Source organism: Mycteria americana, chromosome 3, assembly GCF_035582795.1.
Source record: "Mycteria americana isolate JAX WOST 10 ecotype Jacksonville Zoo and Gardens chromosome 3, USCA_MyAme_1.0, whole genome shotgun sequence".
NCBI lineage: Eukaryota > Metazoa > Chordata > Aves > Ciconiiformes > Ciconiidae > Mycteria > Mycteria americana.
In genome coordinates, this window is record NC_134367.1 from 38,318,455 (window position 1) to 38,341,574 (window position 23,120).

A 23,120-nucleotide genomic window follows, 5' to 3' on the forward strand; every position below is an offset into this window, starting at 1 on the left:
GACATGGTTTAGTGGTGGACTTGGCAGTGTTAGGTTTATGGTTGGACTTGATGATCTTAGAGGTCCTTTCCAACCTAAATGATTCTATGATTCTATGATTCTATTAAAGAATAATTTGTATGGTTATTTTTCTGACCATATTTGCAATTCAAGGAATAAATTATGGATCACCAAGTGACAAAATAGCCGTGGCAAGTGGGTTTGTACATTTATATCATATAAGTATTTACAATTCCAAAGAAATGAGAGAGCTGCATGTGAATATGTAGATGAGTTAAATGTATGAGATATTTTAGCATATTTGTGAATGCCTAGGAGTAGGTAAATTACTTTTAAAATTTCTGGAAGAATAGGGCTGGAAACTCTTTCATTAACATACCACAAGATATTGTGGGAGTTCTGAAAATTAGAAAAAAGTCAATGATGTGTCCTTACATAAGATGGGCAAAGGGTATCACCCATATAAGTGGAAAACAGGTAACTTGATATTTGCCCTTGACAGAGTTATAGAAAGGCAGTTGCAGAATAAAGTAAATAAAAAATTAAAGGGTCACAGCATGGATAATTAATCTCTATGATTTTTTTGGATATAAAGTTTTTTATGAGGTGATTACAAGTTAGATTGAAACAGTAGTAGATAAATACGCTTAAAATATAAGCTCATCTTTTAACTTGATTAACGTAGGTGATCGTCTTGCTGCTGGAATAATTCATGTTCTCTCAGCCCATTCCAGTTTTGAGGGAAAGTTTGGCTTAAAGTTTAGGTTATATCAGAGTACCTCACAACTGGAGATAGAAAGCATGAAGCAGTTATAGTAGCTCATCTTATGGCTGGTAACTTAAACTTCCATATTCAGTCACAGTCAAGCACACGTACCTAACTGGAGACTCCTGTAAGAAGTTTAATTTAACCACAAATGATATTCTTACCAAAAGCTTAGCAACACAGAAAATGAATTAAAAGCTGTTCAAAAAGGAATTGCAAAGGGGGTGTTTATTTCCTTACAGGTTTGCATCTCATCAGCTCCTGTGAACAATATGTATTTTAGTAGTGCCAAAGCATGCAAAGGCAGATGGCTGAGAGTGAAGGTCAGAGCAGCGCTGGTGGATGGCAGATGGATGGCAGCAGTGGCGTTACTGTAGCAGTAACGGCAAAGAGCTCCCTGCTCTGCAACACCCAATGGAGCTGCCCTTTTAATACCATCTCGGTTCTTTTCTCAGGTAAATGACTACAGGGCTGTTAGTCCAGAACTGCCTCCAGTGTATTGTGCCAAGCAATCTGCTGTAGCCACGTGGCTGACCAGCGGGTGTTATTCTTGGCAAGTGCTAAAAAGTTTCTTATTCCTCAGGGGTATGTCTGGAGACTGATTTAGCAAGTGTAGCAGCGCACAGTGATATTTGGAAAATGTAATATTCTTCAGTGTTGCTTGACTGTATCCCAAGGCTACATGGATTTGATGTGAAGACATCTGGGCTGACCTCATTCTGTGGCAGACTATATTCCCAGAAGGTAGCTCAGAGCACACCTGCTACTGGTAAATGTCTGAAACATTGAAGGAGATGGCATCACAGTGGCATCCTTAGTGTTCTGGGAATCTCCGTGGGAGTTTATTGGAGGAGGGAAATCCTGCCAGTGTGCATAACAGCTGGGGAGAGGGGAGAAAATAGCTTGCGTCTACCACGACAGCAGTGTTTCTGTGCAATGTCTTTGCAGCTTGCTGTGAGCATATCGCGAGCTGTGTGCTTCTCTGTGTGTCCTCCTGCAAGGCAGAGGTAGCCTTGCAGGACACTGTCATCCCTGCATGACATACTGCTACTGCACGCCTTATGCTGTTTCCCACTCAGGAACAGACTGACGTCATGTTACTGGAAAACTCTGGTTTTGTGGTTTGCTCCTGCAAATGCACAGCTGGCTGGAGTGCCTGCTGCAGAAGTCTGTCTGCAACACATATCCCGAGTGCCTCCATACCCAGCATACCAGGGATGAAGAGACCCAAGAAAGGGTGAAAGGCCCAAGGAGTTCTGAGGGTTGTAAGTGGAAGAGACCCCTTCCATGATCCTTGTATCTAGAGGCTGCCCTGCAAGAGCAAATTCGGGGGTGCAACTTAATTCCTCCCACTTTCCCCATGACTGTCTGCTGTGCAGTACCCTCTGATGAGGGCAGGGAGAGCATCTCCTGGGCCATAGGTGGACGTTTGCTGGGACTGGACAGGGAAAGTGGTACTTCAATGCAGGGGTGAAGGGAAAGTGTACATAAGGGAGTAGCGGTGGGCAGGAGATAAAATCAAGCCCGAAGAGCCATTGTTGTTTCTGTGGAAGTGCATCAAGAGTGTGTGTTCCTTGGGTATCTGGTGCCATTTTGTCAGTGGTGACATGTTATTTAACCCATTCAAGTGGTATGTTATGGGCTGTATATGCAAATGCAGCTGTATCAAGGTGCATCTCAGGCCTTTATCTTCCTGGTGTTGTTTCCATGATGTCTTTCATGGAGCAGGATGCTGGGTGTGGGCTGTTTTCCCTACAGACATTAACCAGAATGATCATTTCTGTTGTGCATCATGCTGTCACTTTCAGCTCTGCAGAATTTTTTTTTCCCCCAGAGTTTGGATTTGTGGCAAAATAAGGAAAAGATTGCTTCATAGCCCAGATGCTTTTTGCTTTGATACTGTGTCGTGGTTTAGCCCCAGCCAGCAACTAAGCCCCACACAGCCGCTCGCTCACTCCCCCCGGTGGGATGGGGGAGAGAATCGGAAGAGTAAAAGTGAGAAAACTCATAGGTTGAGATGAAGACAGTTTAATAGGGAAAGCAACAGCTGCGTGCACAAGCAAAGCAAAACGTGGAATTAATTCACTACTTCAGGCAGGTGTTCAGCCATCTCCAGGAAAGCAGGGCTCCATGACGCGTAACAGTTCCTTGGGAAGACAAACGCCATCACTCCAAAAGTCCCCCCCTTCCTTCTTCTTCCCCCAGCTTTATGTGCTGAGCATGACGCCATATGGTATGGAATAGCCCTTTGGTCAGTTGGGGTCAGCTGTCCCAGCTGTGTCCCCTCCCAACTCCTTGTGCACCCACAGCCTACTTGCTGGTGGGGTGGGGTGAGGAGCAGAAGAGGCCTTGACTGTGTGTAAGCACTGCTCAGCAGTAATGAAAACACCCCTGTGTTATCAACAGTTTTCAGCACAAATCCAAAACATAGCCCCATACGAGCTACTGTGAGGAAAATTAACTGTACCCCAGCCAAAACCAGCACATACTGTACTGTGGAGGGTGCATTCTCCTCAAACAGCAGCACAGTGTGATGTTTTAGTGTGTGTGATCCTACTGGAGTTGTGTTGGAGGACTGTCTCAAGTAGAAGAAGCAAAATTTAGCAAAGTCTGCAACTGTGCTGCTTGTAGGCTACTCAGTCTGGACAAAACCATGCCCTTTTCTTTATTCTAGCTTCCCTGAAGACAGAAGTTTGCGGTTCCCCGCAGATCATAGCACAGGAATGAACTAACTTGTGTTCAGTGCCAAGCTCCGAGGGACCAGAGCTCTACAGTGAAACAGGGACTGAACCAAAATGAAGGTACAGGTGTAAATGTCCTATGCTATTCTGGCATCCACCCTTCATAAAATATATAGAGACATTAGACAAGGTACAGTGGATAGACCTTGAGTTATCTGAGTTTGAAAAAGACGCTTGTATATTAAAGCTCCTAAGAAGCTGTTTGTTTCTTCTAAAATGCCTTAAGGAATAATATGATCGCAATTTAGAAACAGCTACACAGGGAATTCTTTTCTGATAATAAGACAATATTGATTTCCACAGCAGAAGGCTTAACATGATCCATAGGCTAGAGACTGAAGGTAAACTTGGAAGTGAAGGTGATCAAATTCTGAAAAAAATAGTACCTTGAAACATGGTGGATTCTTTGCCTTTAAATCAAGATTATCTGTCTTGGTCTAAAGGCAGAAATCTCTCTTTGTTTTATAAGGTATGATATAGTTGAAAGGTAAACAGTAGGGCCTTTGCAGAAATAGTTGAGTTAGGTTCTTTGTTCTTTGTTAGATGGGAAGTGAGATTATTGCATTGTTTCTTTTGGTCCTCAACAGTGAAAGTATTTGTGAACTTGATGGAATAATCAGGACCCTTCCGCTTTCACATGCATCAGTATGGGTTATTTTCTGCTGAATGCTTTTTAATAGAAAATGGAAACAGAAAAACAACATTCCATTATTATTATGTATCAAACATAAATGCTGATGTGATTTAAAGGTACAAAGAGCTTTGCATATGTGAATGAGATTATTAAGAAGCCTAAAATAAAATAGAAAGGGGATGAAAAAAGACATGTGCAAACTTGCCTTGGGTATCTTTAGGATAATTTTAAATAACTCATGCAATTTTTAAATAAAATATGCAGTTGGTAAACAAGCACTGGGACTTTCAAGGATTACAACAGAGAAACAGAGACTGGCATGAGAGGAGTAGCAAAATCGTAGCAAGAATCATTTGGCATCCAATTTTCAGGGAAGAATGATGACTGTTTGCGTAAGTCTGTTTCTTTTTCCTGGGATGAGGGATTCAGAACTGTGTCGGCAACAGCAAAAATACTTACGAACATTATAAGCTTGTAAATTTGACATGACGTTCTGTCCAGAGAAAATATTACTGAGATCTCAAGGAAGCAGAAACAGAAAGAGGAGATGTTTTCACAGATATTTTCACAAATTCACTCAGTTCAGGAGACATTCCTGAGGACTGGTCATGAGAAGTGGATAACCTTCAAAAAGCATAGGAATATATGAAATATGATAGAGACTAACTGACATATAAGAAAAGTGTAAGGAAGTGTTTTAAGGAGGTCAAATGGAGAAATGCTTGTAAAAGCAGTGTTTGAAGGGGGAATTGCTACTTCAGCAAGGGAAGACTATGCTTCATTAACTTGACAGAACCATTTGAAGCTCATTATTGCTAAGACAGAAAAAAGGGTAACTAAGAACATGACCTCTATCTAAGATTTTCAGCAGAAAGACTACCATTTAACCCATCTGACGTTAGCTTATGACATATAAAGTTGTGCAACAGAAAAGACAGTAAACCAGGTTGGAAATTTGACAAAACTAGAGGATAGCTTCACACAGACTGACTTCACTTCAAGATGTATAAAAAAAAAAAATGCCTCCAACAATCCATCCATGCTGAAAATGACCAGAGTAACCAAAGTTTGAACCCAATAATGAGGCAAACACTTATTCTGAGGAGTCTATTTAAGAGGGAGATCAAATGAGGTAACTGTTCTTTGCAGTACTGGTCTTTGCAGTATTTCACTGGGAACATGGGACATTCATGTTAGATGTCTGAACCTAGCAAATAAGTAGCTACTAACACTGGAATCAAGACCCATACCCTAACAGCTGAGGCTGGCAAGGTGCTGTGACTAGCCCTGGACTGGGACTGTGAGATTCTGCTTGTGGAATTTAAAAGTTTTTATGAATATGAGCCTCGATCATTACCCGTCCAGAAGTCTAGCTGCTGTTCAGTATTGGGAAAGTCATTTCACCAGGAATGGAAAATGTGCTTGAAAGGTACATTCCCTGAGACTGCATACATTTTGGGAATATAAAACAGCCAGAGTGCTGTGCTGGCTCACCCTTCTGTCATTTTTCCTCCCAGACATGCTCTAGTCAAATTTCTTTCTTGTATATGTCTAACATCTTGTGCAATGAAGCTTAAGTCTCATTTTGCGCTTTTCAGCTCTAGCAGTCTCTACCGACTCCAGAGAAAGTTTGGGAGGAACAGTTATTTGCACAGACTGTTGAATCCTGGTGTTTTATTATTTGTTGTTCCGGCAAAACTATAAGAAAACCTCCCCCAGAGGAGGAGCCTCATGTTCTGGCCTATGTTTCATCTCTACCACCCATCTGGCATCCAGACATACCTGCAAGGCTCTGAAAAGGTGGAAAAAATCAGGCTTAAAGAGAGCTAAGCCCCTTAAAAATTTGGCTCAATATGTAATATAAAGTGGCAGTCCACTGTACACCAAGTTCTCACACTCTTTTACTTCAAACCTCAGACATATAAGGGATTGGTTACATGGCTTACTAGAAAATGTGGTATGGATAAATACATTTGTAATTTGATTTGTCTGGCTGTATATAGTAAGTACGGTAATAATATAGCATTATCCTGTATTACATAGCATGCTCTCAACTGCACCCAGGGAGATCCACCCTGGGTGGAGAGCATGGAGCTTGGCTGAGCATGGTGACTTTCAAAAATGAAGTAATACATGCTTGGGACGTTAAGTTTATCAGTAACTCAAAGTCACAAAACCAAATACCTCTTAACCTCTCAGTGAATGAAGTTGTCCTGAGTGCATTTCTGGACCATTTCTGGATTTCTACTGGAACACGATTGACTCTGGGAGATTCTTGTGCTCTGTTTAGGGTTAGGAGTTAATTAGATACCATCATTGTAAAACCTTCTCTTGTATGTTATTTTGGCTAAGCTTTCTTTTGCAAAATATTCTTTATAAGCCTGGTGGCAGTGGAAAGATATTTTTATTTTTATCCTGAAAGAAAAAATAACTTTGTTTCTGTACTACCTCTTCTTCCTCCTCTCTGGGAGCAATCCAAAAATAATACATCATGGGATGAACTGTATGTTATGCACTTGCATCTACTTTTACTGAAACTCAAAGCAGTGCAGTGTCTTCTGGTTGGTAAAATAACAGAGCTTAGAAGATAAATCTATAAGTGAGCAAGAGAAGGGAGTCTTTTTTTTCCTCTGGGATCAGCCATTAGCAGATTTGCTTTACTTCTTCGGAAACTTTCATGCTGTATTTGCAAGGCAGTTGCGGAGTGAAGCAAATTAAACTAGCAGAGGTGGAGCATCCAAATCTGCAGTTCCAATAAAGTCAGCACTGGTCTAAATTTGCCACAGTGTCAATACGCCATGAGAGACGTAAATAGCATGTACCTATTAAACAAAGGAAAGAAGCTTTTTGGACTTATTTTCAGATATAAAAACCAAAGCTAAATTATGTGTCTTTTGTATTTGTTCTTCCCTTATGAAAATTACGTGCAGATCTTGCCGTACTAACAAAATCCAGCTAAGTTAGTTTTTGTAGCTTGGTTTTGTTTGTATTTTTTTTTTCCCTTATATGACAGGAACATCCTAACACCTGGAGGAGTATTACAGATGAACTGTGTGAGGGAACTGCAGGTAGTCAGAGACAACCCTGGCCTCATAACAGACCCAGGCTGGAAGGGTGGGAGCGGATTGAAGATGTTTGGGTGGCTCCTGTGCTCTGGTATGAATTCATAGTGGCAAGAAAGCTACCCTTGCCTTCTCTGTACTTCTTTTTTTCTTTTTGTAATTCATAATTATGCAATCAACAACAGCAGAGTTGTATTGGGCGATGGAGGGACAAGGTCTGCTCATTGTTTTCAGGAATTCAGAGTGGAGAAGTAGTTTGTGGTGGAGCTTTTTCCATGGGAAAGCAAGGAAAGAAATGTTCCTCTTCCAGCCCAAACTGGTATTCTATGTTGTTTCTTTGCTGAGATGATAACACATCCTGCTCATGAGAATGCCTTCCTGAGATGTGAAGTGGTGCCTGACTATGGATATGCACTATACCACTAAAATTTTATAAGTTTTTAAAGATTTTCTTGGTTTTTAATATTGATGGAGTACTTTTTAAATGGGATTTTAAATTGGTATTCAAAACTATAAACAGATGAGAATTCCTGTGGCAAGAAGTACTCAAGGTTAAGCAATTCCCCACTTCAATTTGCTGGCAAACATACACAATTACATCCAAACCCAAATTTGATTTGCATAATCTTTTCTCAAAGTAATAAACAAATTGCAATTTCTTTGGTAATGGAAATAAAATGAAAATAACAGAACTCCTATGTTTCTCTGGTAAGGGATACATTTGCAATTAAACTTTTACATTTTTTCTGCTTATTTTTCTCCCTTTTAATTTGACCATTATGTGATGAAGAACTTCAGCCAAACTGAGTGTAGGCTTGTGTAATGAGGGAACAAGAGGTGATCACACTACTCAGGAAATTCTTGTGCACTGTAGGACTCCAGTATAAACCGAGTGAGGTTTAGCAAATGGAAAGATGATTTAGTAGTAGTAATTAAAAAGTCACACAGGTAAGTAGAGTTCATGGAGTCCTGCCTGAAGTTGCTTTGGGAACATGCATTTTTTAATCATTAATATAACTAGGCCATTTCAGTGTTTTCCCAAGTTCTCGGGTTCAAATCCTAAAAAGTTTTAGCATATTTGCCTATTCAAATTTTATAACTTTGTACTATACTTGTCATTTTACATTCTCTCCCTTCCCTTCCCTTCCCTTCCCTTCCCTTCCCTTCCCTTCCCTTCCCTTCCCTTCCCTTCCCTTCCCTTCCCTTCCCTTCCCCCTTCCCCCTTCCCCTTCCCCTTTTCCTTCTATTTTAATCTACTGCAGGTGAAAAATGCAAATGCCAAAGAAGCATAAACTATCAGCTGAGTCCTGGTGTAAATGGCAGACATGCTATTGACTTCAGTGGGTGTTACATTCCCTCATGCCAGGACTAAATTTATTTCACAAGTTAAGAAACTGGAGCAGCAGGGGAAGAATTCTGGCATTACTACTATCCTCCTTACTATCCTTTTATTTTGTTCACTTCTCACATTACATTTCAAGTTTTTCCCTCTATGTTGTAAATCAAGAGAGCTACCCCTGAGCCCTGGATTTGGAGATCTAAACTTCTCCAGATAGGAAACAACTTGTGTTTTCCCAAGCCCAGTCAACAAAACTCATCTAAGTTGATACAAAACCCACAAAACCCCTCTTCAAGGGTATCAGGTTTTCTCTTTGTATATACCAACTAGTTTGAAAAGAACTCTACCAGAATAGAAACGAATAGGGTAACATATTTTAAGGAGTTGAAATGGCCTGAAAAAAAGTCTCTCCTCCATAATTATTAATACCCAGTGTCATAAAGTGCAAATGAAGCCAACTGTGTCCATAAACTCTTTCCTTTGTTTCCTCAAACTGTCCTTTATTCTTCTTTCATGAAGGTCAGGGAGCAGAGTAAGATGTGTCATGCTGTCTGTCAAGGAGACTGCCTCAAAAACCCAAAGTGGTGTTGTGTGGGGAAAAATCCTTAAAGAATGAGCACCAATTCACATCACATGAGTGATGTAATGTAGCCTATATTAACCTCACCTGAACCCAGGGTCTAGAAAATTAAGCAGGAAGCCACAAGTGTTTTCCTCTAAACTCACCTATGCTTACCCCCACCAAGTGAATAAAGAATAGGGTGTTTTGTTGGCCAAAGCCAAAAGAAGAAATGATATTTTAACAAAGAGAGTTCAGGAGTTAATAAATATAATTCCATTTATTTCATACTCAAGCCATTATCTTTTTAAAACAAATTAGAACCTACCTTAAATCAATAATTATAAAATATTGTCTGAATTATGGGATTGTCAGCACCAATTTGTCTTGTAAATTCATTCAGTCTGTGACTAAGTAATTACTTCTAATTCCAATTCAAGCACCACAGTCCTTGATAAATACATAACTAAAGGTCCAGCAGACTGTTGCAGCATTCAGTCAATAGCTATCTCATACACGGGCACACTCAGCTCTGAAATGCAAAGGTAAAGGAGAAGAGCATGTTTGCACGCACATGTACAAGCTGAAGGCTGGGTTAATAAAGTCTGTTCTGTGGGAGTGTAACACTTCCATTTTACACTGATGGGCACCAAATGACAAAGGTAATTAAAGACTTGAAAGATATTAAAAAGTATGGTGGTACTGCCAGACCACTCCTTTCCATTTCCTTCGCTTCAACTATTGCTATGATAGAATCATGGAATCATAGAATAGTTTTGGTTGGAAGGGACCTTTAAAGGTCATGTAGTCCAACCCCCCTGCAATGAGCAGGGACATCTTCAACTAGATCAGGTTGCTCAGAGCCCCGTTCAACCTGACCTTGAATGTTTCCAGTGATGGGGCATCTACCACCTCTCTGGGCAAACCTGTTCCAGTGTTTCACCACCCTCATTGTAAAAAATGTCTTCCTTAGATCTAGTCTAAATCTACCCTCTTTTTGTTTAAAACCCTTACCCCTTGTCATATTGCAACAGGCCCTGCTAAAAAGTCTGTCCCCATCTTATAAGCCCCCTTTAAGTACTGACAGGCTGCAATAAGGTCTCCGCGGAGCCTTCTCTTCTCCAGGCTGAACAACCCCAACTCTCTCAGCCTGTCCTCGTAGGAGAGGTGTTCCATCCCTCATCCCTCTTCTCCTTGTGCACTCAAACAGGTAAGTGACTCCTGTATGGAAAAGATTCCTGCAAGATTTCTTCGAAAAAGTGAGGAAACACTCTTGCTTTTATCCTTTTGATTATGACTTTAATTATGCCTTCGTCACAGTCCAAAGCAAAAAAGATACAGTAAAAGAGGTAAGGATTTTCAGTGTAACAGCTGATGCCTTTCCTCCCACCTCCCTCCACTGGAAGTGGCTGTTTTTAAAAATTCAGGAATCACAGAACTGCTTAAAACAAAAAGTTGTAGTATGTTGGGATTTATAAATGAGGAAGCTCACAGGCATGAGTGAGACGAGGGAGGATATCTCCTAGCAGACCAGCTGATCTTTTTTTTATGTCAGAAGATATTGCCTCTCCTGACAAGCTTTGCTCCTTGTTGAAAACTGAAAAGAAATGGACAGACTGATACTCCACTGAACACTTCTTTTAGGAGAATATACCTAGCTGATAAAACTACCAGTGATGGAGCCAAAGTGTTTCCTTAATTAAAAAACAACACTGCCTTTCTCAATGAGGTGTTAATTTAGACTTTGCTATTTACTCTGGTGGGAAATGGTGACATTTGGGTTTTAAGAAGAGGCCCACAGGGGTATGGAAAGGGAAACAGGAGGAGCAGCTCAAGCCCCCTCCCATCGGTCAGCCCGTGCCCGTGCTAGAGGGAGGGGGTGAGGGCAGAAGCTGTGAGCACACTTTGCGTCCCCAAAGCCCCCTGTTTCCAGCCACCCCAATCCTCTGCAGGGCTTCACCACTGGCAATGAGAAAGAGGGATTACAGGTATTCCTGTGCCCAGTGGGGGTTATCAGAGCAGCGGGGTCCAGCTGGACCTCTTCCTGTCTGCCCGCAGATCCATTTGATCAGAGACCAGCAAACAACGGCAAACTGCAGCTGGGGGTGCTCCGCATGGCCTTTCACTTTTCCTGGGACTGCAAACCTCCCTGGGGCAATGAATACTCCAATTAAAACGAACACAAAGGTTGATTTTGATTTTGTCTTTCACTAAGCTAGGCTTTGCTGGACCCTAAAATTGGGACCTTTTGGTTCAGAAATTGTTAGAAAGGATCTCAGTTTTTGGCCCAGATTTTTGTTGGGGCTCTCATTATCTATCTCTGTAATCACATTTTTAACTTCTGTTATTAAATTATGATAAAGTACACGAAGTCTGATTTACTTTATTTTCACTACTCAAGATATTTCACTTGTAGGTTAGTTCAGGCTTGGGTGACAATGAAGTATTTAGTTCAAATTTCCACAGGCATTTCCTCCTCTATCATCAACAGATAGTTTTGCAGGAAATCACTGTTAAGTAAAAGTAGGGATACCATCCCATATACACCCATCTTTCATGAGATACTCCTTTGTCGTGTTCTTTACTATGGAATTATCTCGCTCCTTCCATTTCTCTTTTCTCTGCCTATAAACCTGGTTACCTTAGCTCTCTCTTTAAATAGAGACATAATAACAGACTCCAATTTATCCTGTTGCTGCTTGTATTATTGAAATACATTCTCTGAGCAAAAGTGGGGCTCTTTCCATATCATATAGTGGTCTACCTGCTGGGACAAATTCCAGAGCTATACTTTCCTGTTTTGTTGGGAGAAATCTAAATGAGACATAAGGAAACTCAGCTGCAGAATGTATCAGCTTGTGACAGGACTCAAATTCGCCCATTGTGCTTAGTTTCTGGAAAACCAACCCACAGCAAACCTAACAACTCCCCTCCTTCCAAACTTCGGTGAACAGTGCCTCAGGGTACAGCTGGTATGCTTGCTCGGTGTCTCATTTATGTGGGCTGCTCTTTTCGTTGTGAAATGCTCTGGCAGATGTTTTGCTGCAGATAGGTATTGCTGTTGCCATGCTGTGCTAATACCTGCAGCTGCTGTACTTCTCTGCCCTACACTGAAATGATACATTGCCCAAAACAAATGTGTTAACTAATTACTCACTCAAGGAAAAAAAATATTTCATTAAGAAAGAAAGTTCTTGAGAAAATTACGTCAGTGGTGGTGTTGGGGGTATGATATGAAAGGCCAGAATGCGTATTTTAAAAAAGTATGGAAGTACCTGAATTATGTGGGTGCTTTACTTGTGGTGTTGCAATACAGCTCCCTTCAGCTGGAGCAGAATGAATTGGTATCAAGCACTGGAGCTACTTGCTTGATCTTTGAGACAATGATGCTGAAATCGAAGCCTGACTAAGAAATAGAGCCGGTCACATTTTCCAACCTGAGAAATCTGTGATGGTTCCGATTTTTAAACAGAAAAATCCTAGTGATTTTATTTGACATGTTTTCTTCTAACACAGTTTGTTCTATAGTTCCCAATTTTTTGAATCTCCACAGCAGCTGGGGAACCATTTATACAGCTACTGGACACTCCAACACCCTCCAGTTTGCTCAGCCAGCTCCAGGAAATAACATGAAGGCACAGAGGACTGTCAGATCTTGTGGTTTCCTTCAAGTCCCGTTGGAAATACTAATTGTAAACAACAGCTTTGTACACGGCTACTGGTTGTTAATGAGGTAATGTGGGAGATTGTAACCACAGATGCCAGGTTACCACGGATAAGGATGCATTGTTCTTACAGGCTTTTCATAAAGGAAAATAAGACAGAATATTTCATAAAATAGTTAATCATCCCTCAGCTGTGCTTATAGGCTGTTTGGCTTTTTTTTTTGAAAGCTCTCATTTAGCTTTTTCTATCTGAGAGCGATCCTAAATGGTTATCCTAACTGGAAATGAGAAAAGGAAAATACTTGCTTTTCAGTACTTCAAAATGTGATCAGGTAAATCTAAACCTCCTACATTTTTGAAAGCTTTTGTAAAATAAAAAGGAACCCAGCACTCTTGGTCTTCAGAGCATCCAGATGCAGGGGTCCATTTGAGTACACAGCTACCCTCCTCGCTGCTTCTCTGTCTAGTTTTACTTCTGGTAGGAACGAGAATGCATCGAACGAAGAGGGTCCACTCAGATCTTGTCCTGACACCAAGTCAGTATCTAATATGGGGTGTAGAGCTGTGAGTATTTTACAATTGCATGATTTAGAAGTACCTCAGGAGCCACCCTGGACTGTATGTCTCAGAAGACCTTTAGAGCTTGGGCTGCTATGGAGCTATGGACATGAGAAACAGCACTGCCAGGTCTTCCATTTTTGCTTTATTGTTAGCTCAGAAAGGAGACAATTTATGGGTGTTAATAAACTTGGAAGTTCAAAGGCTAAGGTACTTAATGCCTTCTTTGCCTCAGTCTTAATAGTCAGACCAGTTGTCCCTAGGGTATTCAGCCCCCTGAGCTGGAAGACAGGGATGGAGAGCAGAATAACCCACCCATAATCCAGGAGGAAGCAGTTAACGACCTGCTACACCACCTGGACACTCACAAGTCTATGGGGCCGGATGGGATGCACCCAAGAGTACTGAGGGAGCTGGCGGAGGAGCTTGCCAACTCACTCTCCATCATTTATCAGCAGTCCTGGTTAACAGGGGAGGTCCCAGATGACTGGAGGCTTGCCAATGTGACGCCCATCTACAAGAAGGGCCAGAAGGAGGATCCAGGGAACTACAGGCCTGTCAGCGTAACCTCGGTACCGGTGAAGGTATGGAGCGGTTCATCTTGAGTGCGCTCAACAGGCATGTGCAGGCCAACCAGGGGATCAGGCCCAGCCAGCATGGGTTCATGAAAGGCAGGTCTTGCTTGACCAACCTGATCTCCTTCTACGACCAGGTGACCCGCCTAGTGGATGAGGGAAAGGCTGTGGATGTTATCTACCTGGACTTTTGTAACGCCTTTGACACTTTCTCCCACAGCATTCTCCTAGAGAAGCTGGTGGCTCATGGCTTAGGCGGGTATACCCTTTGCTGGGTAAAAAACTGGCTGGGTGGCCAAGCCCAGAGAGCTGTGGTGACCAGAGTTAAATGGTGGCCGGTCACAAGTGGTGTTCCCCAGGGCTCAGTTTTGGGGCCAGTCTTGTTTAATATCTTTATCAATGATCTGGATGAGGGGATTGAGTGTGCCCTCAGTAAGTTTGCAGATGACACCAAGTTGGGCAGGAGTGTTGATCTGCTTGAGGGTAGGAAGGCTCTGCAGAGGGATCTGGACAGGCTGGATTGATGGGCTGACGTCAATTGTATGAGGTTTAACAAGGCCAAGTGTTGGGTCCTGCACTTGGGTCACAGCAACCCCATGCAATGCTACAGGCTTGGGGAAGAGTGGCTGGAAAGCTGCCTGGTGGAAAAGGACCTGGGGGTGCTGGTTGACAGCTGGCTGAACATGAGCCGGCAGTGTGCCCAGGTGGCCAAGAAAGCCAATGTCATCCTGGCTTGTATCAGGAATAGTGTGGCCAGCAGGACTAGGGAAGTGATCGTCCCCCTGTACTCAGCACTGGTGAGGCTGCACCTTGACTACTGTGTTCAGTTTTGGGCCCCTCACTACAAGAAGGACATTGAGGTGCTGGAGCGTGTCCAGAGAAGGGCAACAGAGCTGGTGAAGGGTCTGGAGCACAAGTCTTATGAGGAGTGGCTGAGGGAACTGGTGTTGATTAATCTGGAGAAGTGGAGGCTCAGGGGAGACCTTATCACTCTCTACAACTACCTGAAAGGAGGTTGTAGCGAGGTGGGTGTTAGTCTCTTCTCCCAAGTAACAAGTGATAGGACAAGAGGAAATGGCTTCAAGTTGCGCCAGGGGAGGTTTCGATTGGATATTAGGAAAAATTTCTTTACTGAAAGTGTTGTCGAGCATTGGAACAGGCTGCCCAGGGAAGTGGTTGAGTCACCGTCCCTGGAGGAGTTCAAAAAACATGTAGACGTGGCACTTCAGGACATGGTTTAGTAAGCATGGAGGTGTTGGGTTGATGGGTGGACTTGATGGTGTTAGAGGTCTTTTCCAACCTTAACGATTCTATGATTCTATGATTTCAACTGAGCATTCTAAGGACAAGGATGATGCAAGACAGACACTCCCCCCATCCCCCCCACCCCCCATTTTTAAGCCTACTGAGTGAAGTAAAACATTTATGTTCAAAGACCAATTAAAATTTGGGTTTAGCCCATTGTCCAAAGCATCTCCCAGAACTAAGATGTTTAAGAATAATGGATTAAAGGAAGCAGAGCAATATTGCACTAGGCAGATTAATCAATAAATAAGACCAGATGAAATACTTTTGGAGTCATTCCCATAAAAGATCAAAAAAAACATGAGATGAGAAACTCCTAGGACCCCCCCCCCCGACTGTCAGATAACATCTTCTCGTATTACAAGGCTGAAAGGCTTTTTGGTCTTGTGAGGATTTGACTAAGTTGCAGATCTAAGATCGTCTTCCTTCATTAACTGGTCAGGTGTAATAGCAATCCTTAAAAGCAAGAAAATAATCTCAACAAATCTAACAAATTCTTGACTTCGTGGAATCACCAGGATTTCTGTGGTGCATCCTCTCTTCAGCTCTTTAGCCTTTCAGCTATTTTGTCTGCCAAAAAACAGTTACAGAGAGAGCGTTTAATAGGTTTAGGATATACCTTTAACAGCAGGCTTTCAATAGTTTCACTGTAGTTTGCCCTGATCTTGTTGACAGTAGTACAGGAAGAAGGGGAAACATTTAACCAATGTACCTACCATCTATTTCAAAATTAGTTGTTTCTTTTGTTTTACCCCATTCCTTGTTTTCTCTCTGATGGCATGTAATTTATACTTTTAAACCCCTGTGCAATCAACATGTGCTGTCAGATGGTCAGTTGTGTTGTGATAGTCTGTTTCCTATGTTTGGGAAGAGCTCTCAATCAAAAATGTGCATATTTCTTATCTTTTTCTCATTTAAATATTTCCTTAAACACCCCTTTTATCATGATGCCTGTAAATCACTGTTCTTTGTCAGCAGGTAGACTGATGACCACTTTTACTATTAAGACCAACAAACATCTGAATTTAACAAATGTGTCTTTTTCTTCTTTCATCAGGTTGTCTAATCACAGACTGTATGTGGCCCATGGCTAGGACTGTTTCTGAGCTACTTGCAAAGTAGGAAATACCTAATATTTATGTGGGAACTATGTGATTCTGCCCAGAAGATATCATATAACTAACTTATCCATGAAGGTCAATTTATAGGGCTGTCTATTCTACAGCTGATTTTGTCCCAGATCTTCCCATGGTGCTCGAACTTCCCAGTACTAGGATGAAACTGGTCTATTTAAACAAGCTTTGAGCACAGAATCCTTGGGAAAAAAGACCTTGATTTTGTCTCTATATAACTTCTACCTATCCACATTAGAGTAAATGAATTCAGCCACACACTACCATTGTGCTTTCCAAGCTACCAGCCTATAAATTTCATGTTCTGTTGCAAAAGGGAAATTGTTTTCATAATATCAGTAAGAATAATTATTTATCATATTAGAAGCTAATACCATCTTATGCTTTTTGCATGTTAAATGATATAAATTCCTTGTTCAAACGTGATGGATTTTATTCCCACCAATGCACTTTTGAGCAATTAGTACCAAATCTTTCATGGTGGAGGGAAAATACAGTATTTCTTGACTACTCAACAGACAGGCCATTTATAATGAAATGAAAACATCCTATGTAAAGCTAAAAGCATTTGCTTTATTAATTAATCTGAATGCTCTTCCCTCAGACAATCTGCAGCTCTGTTTGAGGAAGCAGTCTACTAAGTCATATTGGATTACATGCTTATATCCATTTTTAATTACTTTTGGAGGAAACGTGATAACAGCAAGAGAAAAAATAATATAGCTTGATTATGTGAGGTAGTGTTTGGCCACCTCCTCTAGAATAGCTAAGTTTAATATGGTTTGGTTTGGAAAGAGTAAGAGCCATGTGACATACTAAAAAAAGAACATTATTATTCTCTTTAATCCTGCCTATTTGTTATGTTTGGTATTAAAGAAAGCAGGAATCAATGTTCAAAGAAGAAGTGCTAAATGTGAATTAAAGGAATTTGTGAATAGCCTGTGCGGAAAAAAAAAAGGATGGAGACCTAAATGATCAATGGTCATATACAATTTTTCTTTCACCTTTTTAAGTGACTCCAGTTATTTTTCCTGTAAATTAAGAAGGTTTGTTCTTTCCAGTTGCCAAACTCTTCTCCCAGTATGCTGAAAGCTCTGCATCCTTTTTTATAAGTGAATCAATTTGATCATTTAGTGTAGAGCATGGTACAAGTAATCCTAAAGCAGAGACACAGAACCAACTGTAAAGGGAGCCTACGGCTTCAGGTTCAGGTGGGAATGTCTACATTGGTAGACAAGTGTGTCATACCGCATTTTGGGAGTTGTTCTTATCATTTAAGTGTAGATCCCAGTTTCTCTTTGACACTGTCAGAGTAGTTACCACACTCACTGACCAAAATGTAAACCAGAGAGAGTTTGGATGACTGTACCAAATTTCTTTACTTTTACAAAAAGATTGGGAAATGGCACAAAATGCATTTTACTTTTGACTAATATAGTTTCTAATATGTGTCTGTCATGGTTTAGCCCCAGCTGGCAATTAGGCACCACCCAGCCGCTCGCTCACCCTCCCCCCCCGTGGGATGGGGGAGAGAATCGGAAGAGCAAAAGTGAGAAAAACTCATGGGTTGAGATAAGAACAGTTTAATAAACGGAACAAAATAATAGTAATAATAATAATAATGAATTGTAATGAGAAGGAAAACAACAAGAGAGAGAGAAGAACAAAACCCAAGGGAGGGAAAAAGGGTGAAAAATAATAATAATAAAAAAAAAAGATACAACCGCTCACCACCCACCGACCGACGCCCAGCCAGTCCCCGAGCAGCGATCGCTGCCCCCCGGCCAACTCCCCCAGTTTATATACTGGGCATGACATCACACGGTATGGAATAGCCCTTTGGTCAGTTTGGATCAACCATCCTGGCTGTGCCCCCTCCCATTTCTTGGGCACCTGGCAGAGCATGGGAAGCTGAAATATCCTTGACCAGTGTAAACACCGCTTAGCAACAGCCAAAACATCAGCATGTTATCAATATTATTCTCATACTAAAATCCAAAGCACAGCACTATACCAGCTACTAGGAAGAAAATTAACTCTATCCCAGCCAAAAACAGGACAGTATCCACCCCTTATTCTATACCATTTACGTATCATGCCCAGGTTCTACCCTTTCTAATACAATTAATCACCACCACTTTTCCTGTCTCTTTTTATATATATATATATATATATATATATATATATATATATATATATATAATGTACACACAGTTATCATTCCCTTGGTCTATGGGCCATCCTTCTAAAATGTTTATTAAGTTTATTTAGTGCATGACTTTGGGCTTCATCTCTTATGGTGGTCACTCAGGACAGGAGACATGGTGTGTTGCTTAGAGTTATTGGGCACCAAAGCCAGCTCAGGTCAGGTCACCGCTGCACTTGCACTGCTTCTTGTAAGGCTTCTCCTCCATTTGTTCAGGTGGTTCTGGCTGTAGTAATTCCTATAACACGCAACTCAAATCATGGGTTACAACAATTTAAAGGTATATCCATTACAATGTCCACCCTTGGTCTTTTTGGGCCAGGTTACAGGGTTTAACATTGCAATGAACTCCTCCCCTTGCTCCTAGCCTGGCTAGCAACAAGGGGTTCCTGCTATAGTAATTCCCACAACATGCAACTCAAATCACGGGATACAACAATTTAAAGGTATTTCCATTACAATCTCCACCCCTGGTCCCTTTGGACCAGACCATCAGGTTCAACATTGCAATAAAGTCCTCCCCTTGCCCCTGCTCCATTTTGCTGTGCTAGAAGTACTTAGTCAATAACTTTTTTATGAGCATAACAACAAGGCCAGATTCAGAAAGTTTCGGATAGATACCTTTTCATTTCATAGACCTTGCATTTGGTGTTCCTGCAAAGCAATGATATTTTGGCTGTACCATAATTTTTTGTATGTCTGATCCTACATCTTCTGATAAGGAAGAATTTTTAGATGACCTTGGAATGCCTAGTTCAGCTGGGGACACAGAGGAACAGATACTGCTGGCTTTTTTCTCCTGCAGGAGATTTCCCATTAAAGGAATAGAAGCTTTCCTTTCTTTCAAAGCTACAAAACCAGAATAACACCAAAAAAAGTTTTGGAATAGCTGTGATAGAAGATGTGGTACACTAGGCAGACTAAAAATAGAAGAGCTTTTCAGGCGTTCATAATGACAAAAAACAACAACTAGACTTAATACTGGCACCTCCAGGCAATTGTCTGACTGCATACAGCAGTGTTGAATATATATGTATATAGATATCAAGAATGACTTCTAGTGTTTTTTTCTGTTTATTGCCTGTCCCAGGTCCCAGTTAGTTGGAGGCAGACTTCAGCCTACTTAGAAAATAGTTGTATCAGCAACGAACCTTTTTATTACCTCACCAGTGTACCCCTACAATTTGATGGTGATCATGATGATGTCCCTAATGAGAACTAGTAGTTTGATCTACCTTGTCCAGGTACACAGAGGAGGTATGGAGGGACTATCCTAACAAGGACAAGTAGACTTCCATTTCACCCCCATTCAGGGTGCTGTGTATCCCCGGGAACTGTCCAAAATGACCTCAGTTAATTTTAACTGTGGTTATGGTTCCTCTGCTGGGGACAATTGTCCATCAGGAGCCCGCCTGAGACCACCATTTCTTTCCATACAAACTGCCAAAGAGGTGCCAGGCAGTGGTGAGTTCCAGTCCCTGTTGGCCTGACCCAGGTTTGAATGTAGATATGAAAAAGACCTATATCCAAATACTGATTGCCCTAGCGAAACATGCTTTCTCTCATTTCCATCCCGGTTGCAAAAACCACAAGTTTTAATTTTTTATTTCTGGGGGAAGGGAAAGTAGGCAGTAGACCCTGATTTCAGACAATTAAATATGTCTCAAGTCAAGTCTCAAGTCTCTGTCCTTTAGTTTCCTTTGATTTTAAAGGTGTGTTAACCAAAGTTCCCTTTAATTTCTAATCCCCTTGCTCCGCATATTGACACTAAGGCCCTGGTGCTGACTTTGGCAGTCTGCTCTGCTGTCTGTTCCTCTGGGGAAAGATGATGTCCTCCCTAGTCTGCTTATGGACTGTGGAACTGTGCACCAGCCTTGGCTGAAGCGATGCTTTTGATTCATTCACTAGCTGGTTCTTAGAGGAGGTTGGCAAGGGGTTCCTTACAGTGGGAGCAAAGACCTCTTCTGACTTACCATGGCACCTGAAAGGCAATTTTTCCCGCAGTGTCATGGTTTTCAAAGGCCTTATTGGGCAATTGTCTAGTAGCGTTGAAGTTCTCTGTGCTGTAATCTGTGCTGTGTTGATGTAATCAGATGGTTACATCCCTGGGGCTGTCTGGTAGTTAGGCCTTGCATGATTTCTTTAAGATTGTTAACAAGACATTCTGAACAAAGCCATTTCTGTTTTGTCCATGCTCTCTTTCATAATTTTAGAGTCTTATCAAATCAGCAATATATATTGCTGTCTTATGACCTGCATTCCTGTCTTTCATGCATTCCTGTATGCCCTTTGGTGCTGTGTTACAACAGCAACTGTTACTCCTCAGTTTCTATCATCCCCATTCCATCGCCTTTCATATTCTGTACCTGGTGTTCAAGTTCTTCCATTTCATTGTCTAGGCTCATTACTTTGTCATATAAATGTACTGTTTGTTCCTGAGGGTAGGGCTACATTTATGTAACTTCAGCCATTTAAAAGTTAGGTATCTGGGCTAAGACGGGTGTTCTGTATTTCCTCCGTTCACAATTGAGAGAAATAGGCAAATCCAGAGGTGGATTTGTCCCATCTGTTTCAGGCACTTAAATTAACATGGGATGAATAATCTGCTGAATGCACTTTATCTCTCTGCAGTGACTATAAGGGGAGGCAGATGACTAGAAAAGACCAAATGCACAAATGTAAGATAACTGATGTTAGGTGAGATGAATCTGGATCCTAGGCCAACCTCATTGTCCAGGTTCCCTCAATAGTTAGTCCAGAAATATAACCGCTACCAGTAGACACTTGTTCCCCTGTATATCTGCATAGCATGAATTGCTGTTTGGAGTGTCTCAAGAAATTAGGGCAGAAGCATAGACTAACTTAAACTAACTTCTGATAGCTAAAAGCAGGAGACATGCATGTCACCCGAACTGTGACACCATACAAATACTACTGTCATCAATAGTAATGTTTTATTTCTCCTTGAAAAACACACTTAAACACACTGCTACTCCTTCATCAGGTATGACAACTTTGTGGATCTGATTTTCCACTGCTTATGGGCTAAAGGTAACCATAGAAATTATGCAAACATATCCCAGAATCTTTCCCACGTCACTGCAAATAAATACCATTTTTCTTTATCTGTCCCATCTGAATGCTATAGAAATTGTGTGTACCCCGACAGTCACATACAAAATCACATTTCTCTCTTCACCAGCCACAAAGATGATGCTAATTTTGCTTCATTCTCTTGTTTGAAAATCTTATATTTAATAAGCTGCAATGTATTATCAAAAAAAGAGAGGGAGAGTATGAATTAAGAATAGAAAGTGAATGCACAGTTCTCAGGGATAAAAATGAACAACCCAAATACAATGAATCAGTTGTAAAGCAGAGTCTGTAAACTGAAAAGATCTGTTCTCAGTCAACCATGGTTAATTGGGCACAGTGGTTCACTGGGGAAAGGCAAGTGTGATAATTCCCTGAATGGAGAACACTGAGTCTCATTAAGACTTCAGTTTTGTGAGAGGACCATCATAACCAGTTTAGCATGAATGTTTGACCTACTCAATACTTTAAAAAAACCTTGCAAGTTGGTCACTGAGAAATTGAACACACAGTTGTTCTACTCACAATGTGCCTTATTTATATTCTTATTGGCAACAAGAGAGGAAGCAAGATGTCATTGGATGTTAACTCAGTTTAATCTGAGAACTGTTCTGCCCCTAAAATACTGCTAAAGTCAATAGGCACTGTAGAGAGTCAATGTTTTAGAAAACAAAACTCATATAATCACTGTTGGCATTCAATTTTAAAAATTCACACTCGAGCTTATCGAATTATAGGACACCAATTTATGCAGTACTATAATTACAAGACGTTAGTTCACTACAGGTCTTATGCTCTATACATAACAGTTTTACCACATAAGAAATGTTATGGATACACCATGCATTTTGTTGCTTCATAAACAAATAAAAATGTGTACATTTCTAATTGGTGTAGTCCCACTTTGCAGTCTGAATGCATTACTTGCTGAAATGAGCTGGAAGAAACCTATGGACCTGAATGAGAATAGGATCACAGAAACAGCTGTGTAGTCTTTGTTGATGGATTACTCATGTAACGAGTGACCGAAACAATTCAGACTTACTTTGTCAGCTGTCAAACAAATTAATGGTAACCATTTTCCTTGGGTCAAAGAGAAGACAAATGAAAATGGTATTGCAGAAGGATAGGTAGTATGTCTTGGCATCCTCATGCAGTATCGAAATGGTCAGATGGGTCTAGAGAGGTTTTCAAACTTGTATGAAGACCTCATCTACCTTAGAAGTATACTTTCTTGCTCAGTGAGCAGCTGTGAATTTTACAGTTTTTTAATGAATTTATTAATCTCTCTAGGTCATTCTTTCTATATGCTGGGTTTTTAAAACATAAAAAAGTTCTAGTAATTAGTTCTGTCCTTGAATGATGTTTACATAAGTGAAAATAGAGTAATTTCTCATAGTCTTCATGATAGAATCATATCTCAAGAGGGGAGACGAATGAGAAGGGAGCCTTGACTTGGCAAACCATCTAAGTAAGAGCACACT